Genomic DNA, 16,026 nt, shown 5'->3' with positions numbered 1-16,026 from the left:
CAGCCCACAGGCCCCATAGCAGTAGTCGTGGATTTCCTCATTGAAAGGGGTGGTATCCTTGGAGAATCAAAACTGCCCCAAAAGAACAAAAAGGTAGCTAGTTTTTTTTTTTAATTTTTAAAAAATTTTTTTTATGAGTGCTCAGTGGAATTATATCCTCACTTTGAATTTCTTTCTGATAAGCCTTCTTGTCTTTTCAATATCTATTCTATAATTGGTTAAATCTATCTGCAGGGAATAGAAATCCTTTGCCACCCATGATTGCTCTGAAGATATTTGCCTGTCCCAAGAGCCAAAGAGAGAAATGTGGGAACCTTTTAATGCTGCCTTCTTCCACTGCCTCCATTATCCGTATCTTTCTTGAAGAAATGCTTCCTGACGTGAACACCCTGTAGCCTGCCTCCTCTGCCACCAGGGCCATTTGAAGATGGCCACATTTCACCTGTAGCCTATTCATGGCTAGCCTTCCCTTATTCTAATATCCAAAACTTCTCCAGTCAAAAGTTATTACCTTTTGTGTTTACCTGCTTTTGCAATATAGTGGGGTCACTATGTCTGCTATGGGACTATATGTCTGCTATGGGACTTCGTGGGAATTTGCTCTCCCACTCAAACCTGACGGCAGATTTCAGAAGACAGTTGACTCTTTATAAAAAGCTGCTGAATTTGGAGAGTATGTGTTGAAACTTTCTTAATATTTTTTTGCTCCCTTGTGACTTTGCTGTTTCTAGGAACTCCTGGTGGAACTTAGGAGAAACTGTGGTTGGTGTTTCTTAGTGATTGTAAACTGTTGAATCTGGAATTCCCCAGTGACTATCTGAGCTAAAGACACAGGTGTACTTAGTATGCTGAGCATATAGGTGTTTTGCCTAGATTTTAATTATTCCCAGGTTTTCTCTGTTGCCGTCTTATCTCTGGTCCTATATTACAGCTGGCCTTCCTACCCACAATGCATCTGCAGTTACCAAGATGGCTCCATCTCGAATGTCTGTTCCTGGTAAGAGCTGAAGGTCTTTTTTCCTTCATACTATGCTTGTTGCTTCTTGTTCATCTGTCTTACACTTTCATCTTTGATGATGTTACAGGGTGCTAGCTGTTTCTTTTGGGCTTTGTGTTTTTTGACCATTTGGACTCTTCTCTGGTTCATGAACAGCTTTCTATCTTAAGCTCTTTGCTGGGCATATTCTATGACTTCTGTATTCCTCATAGTTTCAGGTAAATGATGCTTATAATAGTCCTGACTTCAGTGAAAGTCTACTAGCTGAGCTGCACTCCTTAACCTAGGGAGGGAGATGTTTTGGAATTTTATTTGAAACCCAAAGTCCTTAGTCCTTCACCTGTTGCAGCCCAGGGACAGTGGATGAGAGTGTCAAGATACTGTAGCAGTGGAGGTTATGAGGTGGTTGATAGCACTCATGGCTCAGCTGGTGATGCTTGCGGCTGAGCTAGTGAAGGAAGATGATGTGGGGGCTACTGAGGCTTCATGCGCATGTGTTTTGGGATGCCTCCTCACCCTTACTGCTATTGATCTTGTTGCCAAAAAATCCAAATAAGACTCTAACAAATTACTAGGCATCCATCTACAAATTCATTTCTATGTGTAAACTTGAGGTTTAGGCTCCTGTGAACAGAGCAACTAGTGCGTGTCTTCTGTTTGTTGGAGGTGGGGCAGCTGAGCAATAGATGATTCTCCTCTGATAGCCTGGGAGTCTCCCTTTATGGGGTTATACCAACTTCCAGCCTGTCTTACGCTTGACATATTTGCTGAAATTGAGGTGAGCGATGTCCTTGTCTCACTGAAAAAGAATATTGGTTTTTCTTGTGATCCTTTGTTCTTTTAACTGTTCTTCTGCTTATTAACATCTTTAATTCTCCATTTTAGGTTTGGACCATCTGCTGCTGTTCTGTGTTTTTTTTTGGGGGGGGGCTTAAAGGGTTTTTATAGGCCCCTATATGACTATGTTATAAATAATGACCTGTTTGCCACGTGGAGCTGATAATAAATCTGGAGCTCATCTTTGATGTATGGATGCTGGGCAGTGGGGAGGATATGTTTGCCTTATGTGATAGCCTTGGCACTGAGATCGCTGAAGCACTTGGGTCCATCTGGAAGCATTTAAATTGCTAATTGGCAGATGCTGTAGTCACATGATTAAAGAACCCCAGGAGAAGCTGTGAATCTAAGACCCTTATTTAGAGACATCAAATACTCCTCTGACTTCTTAGATAGGTTCTTTAAATTACGGGGTAATGAGAGAAGCGAGGAGAAGCGAAATTGGTAGTGGACTGCACAAGACACGTTTTCAATTGAAGTTTCTATTTATCAAAATAACTGCAGATTTACATGCACTTATAAGCAATAATAGAGTTATCCTCCTGTACCTTTCCCAGTATCCCCCAGTGGTAACATTTAGGAAATACGACAGTATAATATCACAACCAATATAATTGCATTGATACAATCTACTGATCTCAGATTCCCCCAGTTTAACTTTCATTTGTTGGTGTGCTGTTGTTTCTGTGTCTCTGTGTCTAAATTTAACGCAGTGTTATCACATGTGTAAGTGTGTGTATCCACCTGCACAGTCAAGATATTGAACAATTCTGCTATGTGTATCTCTCCTTGTTCTTTTATGGCCATGCCAACTGTCTTCTGTTCCCATTTTGTACCTCCTCCAGTCCTCAGCTTTTAGCAACTACTACTGTGTCTTCCAATTTTGTAAAATTTTGTCACTTAAACTTTCATAGAAATCAGTGTGTAACCTTTGGGAATTGTTGTTGTTTTTTTTTTTTTTTTTTTTTTTTAATCCCTGAAGATTCATCCGAGTTTTTGTGTATGAATAGTTCATTCCTTTTTTATTGCTGACTAGTGTTCATTCCTTTTTTATTGCTGATTAATGTTGCTTTTTTATGGCTGACTAGTGTTCCATAGTATGTTTATTCTACAGTTTTTCTTGCCATTCATCCCTTGAATATCTGGAATGACTCCTCTTTTGGGCTATTACAAATCAGCTACAAACATTCATGTGCAGACTTCTTGTATGGAAATGTTTTGTTTCTCTAGGACAAATGTTCAGGGGTGTCTTTGGTGGGTCATATATAGCTTTTCTTTTTAAGAAAGTGCCAAACAGAAGTTCCTGTTGTGGCTCAGTGGTAATGAATTAGATTAGTATCCATGAGGACACAAGTTCCACCCTTGGCTCCAGTAAGTGGGTTAAGGATCTGGCATTGCTGTCAGCTGTGGTGTAGGTCACAGATGTGGCTTGGATGTGGTGGTGTTGTGGCTGTGGCTGGCAGCTGCAGCTCTGATTCCACTCCTAGCCTGGGAACTTCCATATGCCATGGGTGCAACCTTAAAAAGCCAAAAAAAGTCAAAACATAATTTTTTTTCCAGAATGTCTGCCATTTTACATTCCTATTGCCTATTGCATCCTTGCTGGCAAGGGGTATTGTTACTATTTGTAATTGTGGCAATTCTGATGTGTACTGAGGCCTCATTGGGATATCAGTTTGAATTTAAACAATGGCAAATAATGTTGAACATCTCTTCATGTGCTTACTTGTCATCTGCATATCTTCAGTGGAATGTCTCATCATATCTTTTGCATATTTTCTAACTGTATTGTTTCTGTTGAGTCTTAAGCATGCTTTATGTATTTGGGATAGTAGTTTTTGGTCATGGATGTGGTTTGAAAATATTTTCTTCCAAGTCTGTAATGTCATTTCATGCTCTACATAAGGGTTTTCACAAGACAAAACGACAAAATGAAGCAAAATCCTGTTTCACTTTGAGGTTTGATTGATCAGTTTTTCTTTTTATAGATCATAATCTTGGGGTCAAGTCCAAAAACTCTTTGCGTAGCCCTAGACTCCAAAGAGTTTTGATTTTTTTTTGGTTCATAGTTGTATATTGTATGGTTAAGTTTATGATCCAGTTTGAGTTGATCTTAATAGAAAGTGTAAAGATTAGGTTGAAACTTTTTTTTTTTTTTTTTTTTTTGCCAATGGAGAGCCAATTGCTCTAGTACTATGTTGAAAAAGGTGACTTGGTGTAAGAAAGGCCTGAATTATATTAATGTCAGGAAAATGTTATCCTTCAATCTGGGCTTGAGATGCTGCTGCACTGCTGTGTGGTGCTAGTGTTCATTGTGAGGCTTTTAAAGGTCTGTATGATCTTGTAAAGGGAAGTCCTGACTTAGTCCAGCACTTGATGGAGAACATTACTGGTAAGGGTTTCCAAGTTACTCAAAGCTCAGGCCAAGGGTGACTTGGTCACTGTTGTTCATAATGTTACACTTTCATCAGAAGATGGAGTGGAATGAGATGAATGCTTGGTTCTAATTTTAGAAAGCCAGAAAGGTGTTGAGGTCCACAGCATAGCACAAGCAAACAGATATCTAACTTCAGAACCTGTGGCTGTGGGAACCTTGTCACCTGCCAAGGGACAGGTCTCTGTAGCCTCCATGTCTGAGGGGACTGAACCAATAGTCGACCAGCCAATAGAATAGTCTGCTCTCCAGAATTCTACTTATGTTCTGGGGTCTCCAGGATGTCAGCAAACTAATTCATCCAAGTATAATTACTCCGGCTCCTGTTACCTCCAATTCAAAGGTCTTTCCTCTCACTCAGCTGTCACAATAAAGGTTGGCAGGAGTGTATTTTTCCACTCTGATGTTAAAAAATTTCCGTAGCAGTCAAACAAATCACATACCACCACTGGTAAAAAATCAAGAAATAACTTTTCTTGGATAGGTCTTCACTTCCTTGCCCTTTGGACAACTGCAATCTGGCTACAAGTGCCAGGGGAGCAGTGAGCTACAGGGGAAATGATACCAGATTACAGCTCACAGGTCAAGAATCTTGTCAAATCTTCACTGACTGTGGGATCTTAAGTCCTCACTCTGACCTCTTTTGTACTTTAGTTTGTCTTGCCTCAGAATGGCAATAAGGCTTGTATTCCCTACTTCATTGTGCCGTTGTGAGGCTCAAATTAGATAATCAATGTGACAGTTCTTTGAAATCCTCAGTTTTCCAGGCTGAGAATAGCCCTGATGTATGCCCAGAAGGTTCCCCTGGCTACACAAGCCCTGACAGCTTCCAACCTTCTTCCCATCCTTATACTATAGACGGTCTTGGCTAATGAAATAAAATTAAAAAAATCTTTTTTTTTTTTTTTTGGCTGAACCTGTGGCTCATGGAATTTCCCAGGCCAGGGATCAAACGACTGAATGGTATAGTCTAGTCGATCAGCCAACAGAATAGTGTGCCACAGTAATGACCCACGGTGCTAGAGTGAAAATACCAGATCCTCAACCTGAGGACAAGAGAACTCCCCAAAACTAAATTTTGATGGGATAGAGGTACTCAAGATGTATGACATAGTATACTTTGGCTTTTCCCTTATGACATGTGAAAAAACAAATTACACAGAGCAATAGTGTCTGAGAAACTCTGGTTCAAATAAATCAATCAGAATAGCTTTTTATAATGTAGCCTTTCAAGACTACATTTTTCTAGAGTTGACTTTATTAAGTAAAATGAGTATGACCTACAGATATTAGCCACATGAGTTTTTGAGCTCTGTTTGATAGAAGGCATTTTCTCTCCGTAAGGAGTTCTTCTAATCACATTTTCTTAATGTGACCCATATTTGGGGCAGTCACAGAAAATGTAAACTCTTCTGTATTTTTATTCCCCCTGGGGGTTTGTCAAACACAGTGCAAATGCTGGCCCTTTAGATACGTTAGAAATCTTTTGTTGGAACAAACAAAACTACAGGCCTGGGAAATGCTAAAATATCACATGGGCATTTGAGGGGGTTTCACCCCTTGGAAGCCAAGGGATCTAGGCTTAGTTCCAGCTTAACCTTCAGCAGATCAGTCATGGACCAGTGAAAATTGCCCAGTGAAAACTGACCCAAGATTGAGTTTCCTCAGCTGAAAGCAGAGCTAGTGATACTATCCATTTTCTGTGTAGGATACAAGGCATAATGAAAACAAATTGCAGAGATGCTTAAAATACACTCAGCAAAAGTCAGCTGTTCTGTTCACAAGCACTCTTTGTTAATAACTGCATCAGAAGCAATTTAAAACTTTTGTCTCTTTTTTAAAAAAAATGAAACAATTTTGCTGTAAGTACACTTAAACCACCAGCCATAAAACAAGTCTACTGGGAGTGTCCTATCTGGGTGGTGACCTGTGACACACATGTGTGTGTGTGAAAGAGAAATGATGAAAATGCACATGGAAGGCAGTGGAACAACAGCTCTAAAGTATTGAAAGAAAAAGATAACTTTCAACCCAGAATGCAATACCCAAATGAATTTTTACCCTCTTAAAAATTTCCATTTATGGGGAGGGAGTGGGATGGACTGGGAGCTTGGGGTTAATAGATGCAAACTATTGCATTTGGAGTGGATAAGCTATGAGATCTGCTCTATAGCACAGAGAACTATCTAGTCACCTACGATGGAACATGATGGAGGATAATGTGAGGAAAAAGAATGTATATGTATTTTGGGGTCTTCTGCCTTTGGACTTGCATTCCCCTTATCAGCATGCCTGGTTCTCAGGGTTTCAGGCATGGACTGGGATTAAACCTGGGCTCTCCAGCTCTCTCGCCCTTGACCTACACCTCTGCCTTTCCTGAGTTTTCACCTGGCTGAGGGTCGGTTGTGGGACTTCTCAGCTTCCTAATCACATAAGCCGATTCCTTATTATGTATATATAAACTGATTCCTTATGCATATATTCCTTATATGTGTAGGCTCCGTGTCTTCTCTGGTGAATCCTAATTAATACGTCTACCTTACATGACAATTAGTGATGGATAAAAAGCCCCAGTTCTGTACTTAGAATGTGGGAGCCACATGATGAACACTGCTATTATTAACCATGTCAGTTTGGAAATCACAGAGCTTTTTTTTTTTTTTTTTAAAGTTTTTTGGGGCTGCACCTGTGGCATATGCACATTCCCAGGCTAGGGGTCTAATCAGAGCTGAATTTGGCCTGGCTACCTACACTACAGCCACAACAATGCCAAATTCGAGCTGAGTCTGCGACGTACGCCACAGCTCATGGCAACGCTGGATCCTTAACCCATTGAGTGAGGCCAGGGATCAAACCTACATCCTCAAGGATACTAGCCAGATTCCCTTCAGCTGTGCTCCAATGGGAACTCCCCACAGAGCCTTTTAAAACAGGATTCCCCTTCCTTTCCAATTGAACTAAAGAGGTTCACATCATCATGACCTCTGTGACTCCTCTGGGGTTTAATCTACTCTTTGGGAAGTCCATGATTTAATTCCCTGGATTTTGAGTAGAAGCTCTCATTTGCATGCCAGCCAGACATAGATAAATGCATGTATAGAAAAGGCTAGAGTAGTCTTCAATATATTCTAATTATTCATCTTGGTGATTTTGTTTCATGAAAAATTCCTTGAAGAATTGAATATCATCATCATTTGTCTAAATCAAGTAAACTCAGAATGTCTGGTAAGCTATTTACCAGTGTAAATAGAACTACTCTACTATTATAGAAATAACAGGAGGAATAACTTAGCCTGTATTAAGTTGCCTTCCTGTTTGAGATTTCCCCCTTACATTCAGCCTTTACACTTCACCAAATTGGAATTCCTGAAGCACAGATCTGAGTATCTCTTCTCCAGCCTAGACCCCTCCAGGGGCTCCCCACTGTCAGATGGCTTGGTCTGTCATGCCTCCTATACCTTTTTAGCCTCAACTCTGACAATGCCCTGCAGAGACCTTGTGTTCTAGAGAAAATGAGACATACTTTATGCTGTCCTATAATTGTCTTGTGGGAATGCTTATAAATTCTACCCATGCTTTAATGTCAGATAAAATGGCACTTCTCCCTTAAAGCTTGCTTTCATTCATGCACACCAAATCCAAATCATCACAGCACTTTATTTTACCTATTTTGTGCCATACTATGTCTGTCTGTCTGCTTGCCTTCCCTCTCCCCTTCTTCCCACATTTTCTCCCTTTCTTCCCTTCCTCCCTGGACACACCTGCTAGGTTCAGCTCACCCAGCAATAACTCCAGATTTTCAAGAGAACTGTTAGATGACATTAAATACATTTTCCCCTTGTTTTCTCTCAGCATGCTTTTACCAAGTAGATTTTTATCTACTTAGTTGTCCAAGTATCTGTCTGCCCGCCTGCTTTCTCTCTTCATTTCATTCCTTTTGTATTGCCTTTTCTCTTTTCCTGTTTCCTTTTCCCCCCCTCCATCTTGCATTCTTGCTCTTCTCCATCCATCCATCTTTTCTCATTTAATACACGAATCAAGGAGTGACGAAATAGTTTTGAAGTTGGCAGTGCTTCAAGCATCCTCGCCTTTCACAAAAAATGGTTCTCCAGGCATTTAGCACTCCTATGGCTGAGTTCAGGAACTTGCACATGAGTTAGCTTAGTTGAATAGTTTATGCGTCTCTTGTTGAGGGGGATTTGTAACTTTATTTGGAAAGGAGTTTTGTTTCTTAAAAAAAAAAAAAAAAAGATTCAAAGGTGCTGCTTCTCCCCGCTACAGAGAATTGCTAAAGCATTCTGCTGTGAATGAAAAATGAGGCTAGATGACGGATAGGTGGACCTTGAAACCTTCAACACTGAGATGCTCATCTGAGCCCAAACTCTGCTTCAGTTAAATAACCTGATTAACTTTCAAGGTTTGACATGTCCTGTTTCCAGTAAAGCTGGAATATCTCTAAGGAATAGCTACTTTGCTGTCAGTGTTGGTGCTGTGCTTCAAAAACTCAAAATGGTACAGACTCAAAGTAATGTTGTAACACATACTTGTGGATGTATACTCAGATGTCTGCATGGGGGATTAAATTTAGACATAATGGCATCATAAGTAGCCTAATGATCTCCTTAAAGCAATTTTTTTTTAAGGAGTTCCTCACATTAGTTAGGAAATAACTGCTCTTATACTATTTATAAAAACTGTTCCTCTCTTTACAGTTGGAATAAAAAATTGGTTATATGAATTGGATAAAATAGATTAACACTTTTGGTAACTATTTCCTTCCATGATTTTTAGCCATTCATAATTTTGTAATGTCTCTTAATTGCATTCACTAAGGAAAAAAGTAACTTACAGGAATATGGCTACAAGTTTGTTTGAAATGTTAGCTTTAACAGTATTTTTTTTCTTGTGTGGTTTCATGTTGGCTAAGTATTTCCAATTTTACTCTGGTCCTATTTCTTTATCTAGTTTTCTATTGTTGGATAAAGCGGAAATTATCTGGGAATGCACTTAAATTTAAATCTATAAAAATAAATTTCAATCTAGAACGCACTACATCATGGTGTTTTTTTTTTTTTTTTTTTTTTTTTTCCCGTATGTTTCTGGTTTTCCTTTGATTTTTGACTTTTTGACTGCTGTCAATAATGGTGGCTTGGCTCCATGTGAACAGAATAGATTTTTACACCTGTAAATTACAACCAACAATGAATATAGTCTTCAGATCTGCGAGTTTTCTCCTAATTTTAATTTGAACTGGTTTTGCAGAACTGAGAGGAAATTTTGTCATTCCTTACCACCCCTGCAAATGGCAAAGAGGCCTCTGGGTTTATAGAAAGAAAGTTAAATCTGGCTGGATCCTTGGATTGTATGGTTAGGCTCTTTTTGTTCAGTGGAGAAAAACAAAGGCAGGCTGAGACAGGCGACATGAGGCCTCCAGAACCCCTGAAAGAAGTCCCCCCCGCCACCGCCCTCCATGAGGGAGGACGATGTTTGTGTTGTGGTCCTTTAGGTTCCTCTGATTTTCATGCTGCAGTGGCAGCCAGGGAGTTTTGAAAGCATCAAGAGCCTTCTGAATGTCCCTGTTCTTTGTCTGAATTCTGGTAGAGCACCACCTTGCAGTCTGGGAATGAGATATAGCAGGAGGTTTAAAGAGAGTTACCCAAGAATTAATTACAGTGTAAATACGGTGAAGGAGGAGTATATGAAAAAGGAGGATTCTACCTCCTCAGGTGGATTGGGGAAAGTCTCCAAGAAGAGGGCACATTTAAAGTGGAACCCTTTTTAGGGTTGTCCAGTCAATGGAGACTAGGAATTGTCCGACTGAGGGAGATAATTTGATTAATACCACTGTTGTGAAAAACATCCAGTAGTGCTTAGAACATAGGCTTTGAGAACTTGGACTCTGAGGCTGACTACCTGAGTGGTGATCTCTCTTTTAACAAGTGGTCTCTTTCTGTGGGCAAGACACTGAGGCTCTTTGTTTCTCACCAGTCTTTCCTATAAAATTAGCATAATAGTACTATTGGTATTATACTGTGATCTTACTATTAGAAAATTCTATACGAGGACTTGGATGAAATAATGCACCAAGGGCCCATGATACATGCCCAGCACTTAGACGATGACAACAGTGCTGGCCATTATTAACCCAGAACTTGGCAGTTTCCAAAACACTTGCATAGGCATCATATGTCATTGAATCACCAGTGCTTCTCTCTAGTACTGAATCATCAGGACACAGTACCTCTGCTATCACTACTGTGATTCTCTTTGGAGAAAATGACTAAGCATTTGTGGACCTCTAATAGGGGCCAGGAGTGTCCCAGAGAGAGAACAGAAATAACATCTGGGTCTCAGGGCTCCCAGAGAATATTCAGGAATCATCCTATCTAGATTTTAAGTATTGGAAGTGTGCCAGTACTTAAAATGCTAGCAGTATCTCCAGAAGAAAATAAACACACATTTAAGGGACTAGGTTATATTAAGGATTTTGACAACATGACATTTTTGTTTTAGTGCCCCTCAGGAATCATGGCCTCAAACTGTTCAATAATGATGTAAGATGGGTGAGCAAACAATTTAAGTATTACTCTGAAATAATCTCAGCAGGAGCACAATGTTGTCAACAGTCATCTCCACATCTCTGTGCTGTGAAGTAGCTGTTCTTTGTTGTCCGTTTATTCCTTTACAGCTCTAAATCTCTGACTAAAAAGTCGCTTGACATTTTCTAACGATTTTTGAAAGATTTTCTGAGGAAATCCAACATTAGATGGTGTGGGCTATTATACTAACTGTAAAAGATGTGATTTTGATTATAAAGAGCATCCTTTGCACTGCACACATTTAACCTCTTTATAGCTGGTGTTGTGGCTCAGTTGAGGGAAGAAGTGGTAGCCTTTATTGTCACCATTCTCAGCCTTTAACATTGATAGATTATTGGACTCGTTAAAGATTATATTACCCATGGTATCTCACTGATTCTCAACACAGACTTTCCAAGTTTTTATTGGTGAAACTGAGACGTGGAGCAAGTTCATGGAGTTGGTTAATGACAGAGCCAGGACTTAAACCCAAATGTTTGGTCTCTAAACTGATGTTCGTATTGTGTTCAGAGCTTGTATATGAGGATGAGAGCAAGTGTTTGAGAATTGTAAGATGAGATCACAGAAAACTTCCCTCTGCAAGTGTGTCAGGAAGGACCCCACCCAATGTAGATTCAGTTCAAGGAAGTATTAAAAACTTCAGAGGCCATTGCTGGGCAGGTGACACAAAGTCACAGCAGCTATTGGATGACCAGCTGATCCACTGAGGGGGACCTGTTGGGGGTATAGAGTTAGACTTGGCCATGGCCTCCGGGCTCTGCTCCAACCTTCCACACTAAAGAAGTCCCCAGAGGACAGGAGGCAAAGGTCCTCCTAAAGTCTCTGGGGGTTTCCAACACTGTTGCAACAGACAATTTCCAATCATTTCCCACTTAGGGCAGCCACTGACAAGTGTTTTTTTTTAAGCTTAGTTATTTCTTTATTTAGAATTTTTCCTAAAAATGAGTTGAGGTTAATAGAGAAGAAAAACCTTGATGGAGAGACAGACAGACAGACAGATGGCTAAGATTGGGGCTTCCACATCAGATCCTCTCCATCTTGGAAATGAAGTCATCAGAGTCTGGTCAGTTCATCATTTTCTTGAGTCGTCTGCTCCACGACCATCTCCAGCGACTGCATGCGTATCTACTCCTTCCTCAGGATGGCCTTCAGCGCCAGAACCACAACCTGCAGCACACCTTGCTCCACACAGCTGCATCTTCTCGGTGTGGGCCTGCAGCGCCTGCCCCACCCTCTCAATGTAATCCTCCATGCACTTCTTCAGCAACACCTTGTTCACGTGGTAGTCTTTGATCACCTCCTGCTTCTCGAAGCGCTTGAAGAGTGCGGAGAAGGACTTCTCTACCGAGTGCAGGTCGGCACTGACATGCTCCTGCTCTTCCCTTAGGGTCTCTCTCTTCAGGCGTGTGAAGGATTGTTTCACTGGCATTTGAATGGGGGCATTTATAAGAGAAAATCCAGCTTGCTTTTTACCACCCTCCCTTGGGATTAAGTTAAAGAAATGAAAGCCATTATCTGCTTGTGGCTTTGCTGAATCAATGAATTTTGCTCACTATAAAGCAGTTGTTCTTCATGAAAAGATGGCACAGACATTTTTGAGCCGTGAGTTTTGAAGACTGCACAGAAGCCTCCCTCATAATGATAATTACAGCTGATACCAAGACAGTGTACATGAGCAGTGGTGCTTTTCTTTTTCTGACACCTTGATGGACAGAGGTAAAGAAACTCTTTAAAATAAAATAGTGAAAAGAGGGGCAAGGTTAAGAAAGGATTAGTAACATTCGGAAATCACTGAATGGTGTGTTTTTCTTTAGGTGTTGCTCTAAATTGTAACTTCGCTTCAGTTGCTTGAGACACCTTTTGTTCAAACTGTATACAGATTGAATAATCTTTTTTGGGAAACAGTCTGCATGTGTGGCTTAGGCTGAGTCACAAGTAGGCAAAGCTACCATATTTTGTTAAATCTAAGACTCCACTGACACGAAGGTGTACCATGTTATGTTACTGTATCACTAAGAGAAAGTGCTAGCAGTTGGCCACATCAGACTCTTTTTTAACTTCGACTTGCATCTTTTTTTTTTTTTTTTTCTTTTTTGGTAGAATAGGTAATTTCTCCTGCCTTTATTTTACTGCTTGGCACTTGGGAAGTGTATGCCTTTTGCACATGTATCAATAACAAACTAACACATCTTCATCTAATTCTTGGTTGTAGCTTCATCTAAACAATGTGTTTGTTGCCTTGCAAGAAAATGGGGTGTTTTTCTGTCATTACTTTGACAAATACTCACTTCACAAATAATACCAAATTTACATGTAGTGGCTCATTTCAATAAAATGATTCTAGAAATCCAGTTCTAAAGAAATGATCAGCGCTAATGTGATCCTTGCTTGATGCATACTTGGAAAGTCACAATTCAAAGTACAAAGTGCTTTTTTAAAAAAATGCACATTCTTTGGTTTCCCACATGGCTTGAATAACTTATACATCTTGAGGGTAAATTTCATGTAATATATTTTCCCCCGTAGTATTACTCTATTGTAAATGCTTCTGTGTTAAGAATTATAATTCATGGTTGAAACTGTTCATTTTTACTGTTCTTAACCATAGGAATTCAGGGCTGTGAAGTAATTTCTGATCAAAATATCTAATTTTTCAGGCTAATATTCTGTGTTCCAGAAATACTGCTTTTCTCAGGATCACATAGCTAGTTAATGGTCAGCCAAGGACAATCCGGTGTTGTTTCCACTAGACCAATAAGCCCCCTACTCTGAGCTGTGTATTAGACATTTAAAGAGTTTGAAAAAAAAGCTGATGGTGATGATTTATCAAAAGTCAGGAGAAACCGATGCAGAATTTCTTAATTTTGGGCCTAGGTATTGTGAGTTAAAAAAAGAAAAAAACCCAAAAACCAAAAACAACAAAAAACCTCCCTAGGGTGTTTTTTTTTAGGTGCCATGTCTGAGAACCACCAGAATATATGCTTTCTCTCTATGTGATATACTCAAACCAATCAAACTAATTTCTAGTTTATATCCTGCACAGAGGAACAGAGGCTAGCTACGTTTTAAATGCTTTTTATCACTTACACTCTCAAATTTTCCTTCTTCAAAGCACTCAGTGCTGCTTTAGTTTTTTCACTGCCTTCTTGCCCTAGAAGTGTGTAGAAGGACATGTGGTTCAACTCCTTGACTGGCTATGGTAGCTCACAGAATCCAGGAGAGTGGCCTTTGTGCCAAGCTTATCTTTGAATTTACAGATTAGGCTGTTGAGCACAGAGAAAATTTTCAGTGAACATTTCTATAATGTTACAAATCTGCTGGACTGATGGCTTATGAATCTGTTCAGAGGATAGGATTTTTTTTTTTTTTTTTGTGGGCGAGATGGGCTTAGTGAGAATGAGCTCCTAGGAAGAATGGAATTGTATGAATGCAAATGATTATTTTTATTATGCAAATAAATGAGCCTAATACAGTAATAATTGCAATTAAAAAGAAAGCCAGGTCCCTATGCCCTAGCGAGCAACATCTTTCTAAGGAAATCTAACAAACCTTTTGTAACTATTATTATATGCCTTAACTGTTCAGGTTTTGAGTAAGAACAAAATTTTAAGTGGGTGTTGGTTTTTTTTTTTTCTTTCCATTAGTCCTATATTAAGCCAAACCAGGAGATTGAAGTGTCTCCTCCTCCTTCCTCTTATACTACTGTGGGCAGAACCTTAAATTGCTGATGTTTGCAGTATTTGTACAAGCACTGTTATCTTCCAGAGCAAAAGCAATGCTACAGTGATGATTCAGGGAAAGAATTAGAAACTATATACTTAAAAATATTTCCTTCTATGAGCGATTTAAATTGGCAGGAGAAACACAATTAAGCAATTTCAAAGGTGTAATTTTATGGAGATTTAAACACTACATTTTTAAGCACCATTTTTTTTAAAGGCATTGGTAATTAAGTTTTTTATTATTTATAGTTCTAATCTTGGAGAGACAGTGAAGAAAATTGCCAAGAACATGATTTTTCTTTCTTAACAAAGTAGAGTTTGAAAATTCTCAGTCTAAAACGTTGAAACAAAAATGACAGTGACTAGAGATTTCAGATGTGTAAAAGAGCAGAGATGCCCTCTTGGCGTGGCTCTTGAGATCATTAACTCAGGGAGTTCTGCAGCCTCCATCTCTCAGCTGCTGATGGGAAAATGTCTTACCTGCAAATTAGAGAGATCTGGCCAGAGATAAGGTAGAAGGAACAGGAAATTACCAGATGTCTTTAACCCTTCCATTTTCACACCCTATCTTGGTAACTTTCCAATACAAGATTTCATTTTATAGTTTTCTCTGACAGCATCAACATCTGCTTCAATTACCCAGAGAACTGGGAACTCCTAGTTTTTGAGTCAGTTCCATTGACCCGCTTTGCTTGTTGCAAAATTTTTTAGTACATCCACGAAAATGATTCCGTGTATATATTTTTTCCTGAAGTTGCCTCTTTTTGTCAGTCTGCTTTTAGTGACCTCAGTGTAGAGCTTGACATCTGCCATAGTGAGACTGTTCACATCAAGGGAATCGGCAAATGTTGATGCTAATTGGGGAATCTTGGGAGAGCTTCCAAGATTTAAGTCTTGGCCAGCATACCACTTTCTCTGAAGTTCAGCAGCTAAATCTGTTTCCTCATCTGTACAATGACCCTTCAAACACTTGAAGGATTCTCTCTCTCAGAAGTCCAGGCCACATCTAATGGGAAGGATCCTGATAGGGTCTCTAGATGGATCTAATTCTGAACAAAGGGTATGTGTCCCCATATGTATGAATATCCTCTGAGATAAATTGCTTGTCTTATTAAGCTGTTTGAGGAACTAAACAAAACGATGCCTGCAGAATGCTCATCCTTGAACGTAGTAAGACCTTGGGTACTGCTAGCTACTATGATCTTTAGTGTAAGGGTTTATTATACCAGAACAGCTTTGGTTGACTCTCCCTTCCTAGCTCAGGAGGTTAAAAGGTATACCCTAAAATGGCTTTTATTTTTCCCCACTTTTATTAAATATGTACAGTTCTGATTAGATACCAGGGCTATGTTTATTTCCAGCCTTAAATTGGATGCCACATCCTGTAAGGACACTTGGTGAATTGTTAAAATGAGGACTCCAAAGTCTGTCTGCTCT

Source organism: Sus scrofa, chromosome 10, assembly GCF_000003025.6.
Source record: "Sus scrofa isolate TJ Tabasco breed Duroc chromosome 10, Sscrofa11.1, whole genome shotgun sequence".
In the NCBI taxonomy this organism is placed as follows: Eukaryota; Metazoa; Chordata; class Mammalia; order Artiodactyla; family Suidae; genus Sus; species Sus scrofa.
The sequence above is the reverse complement of the archived record's forward strand: the minus strand, read 5'-3'. Positions refer to the sequence as shown.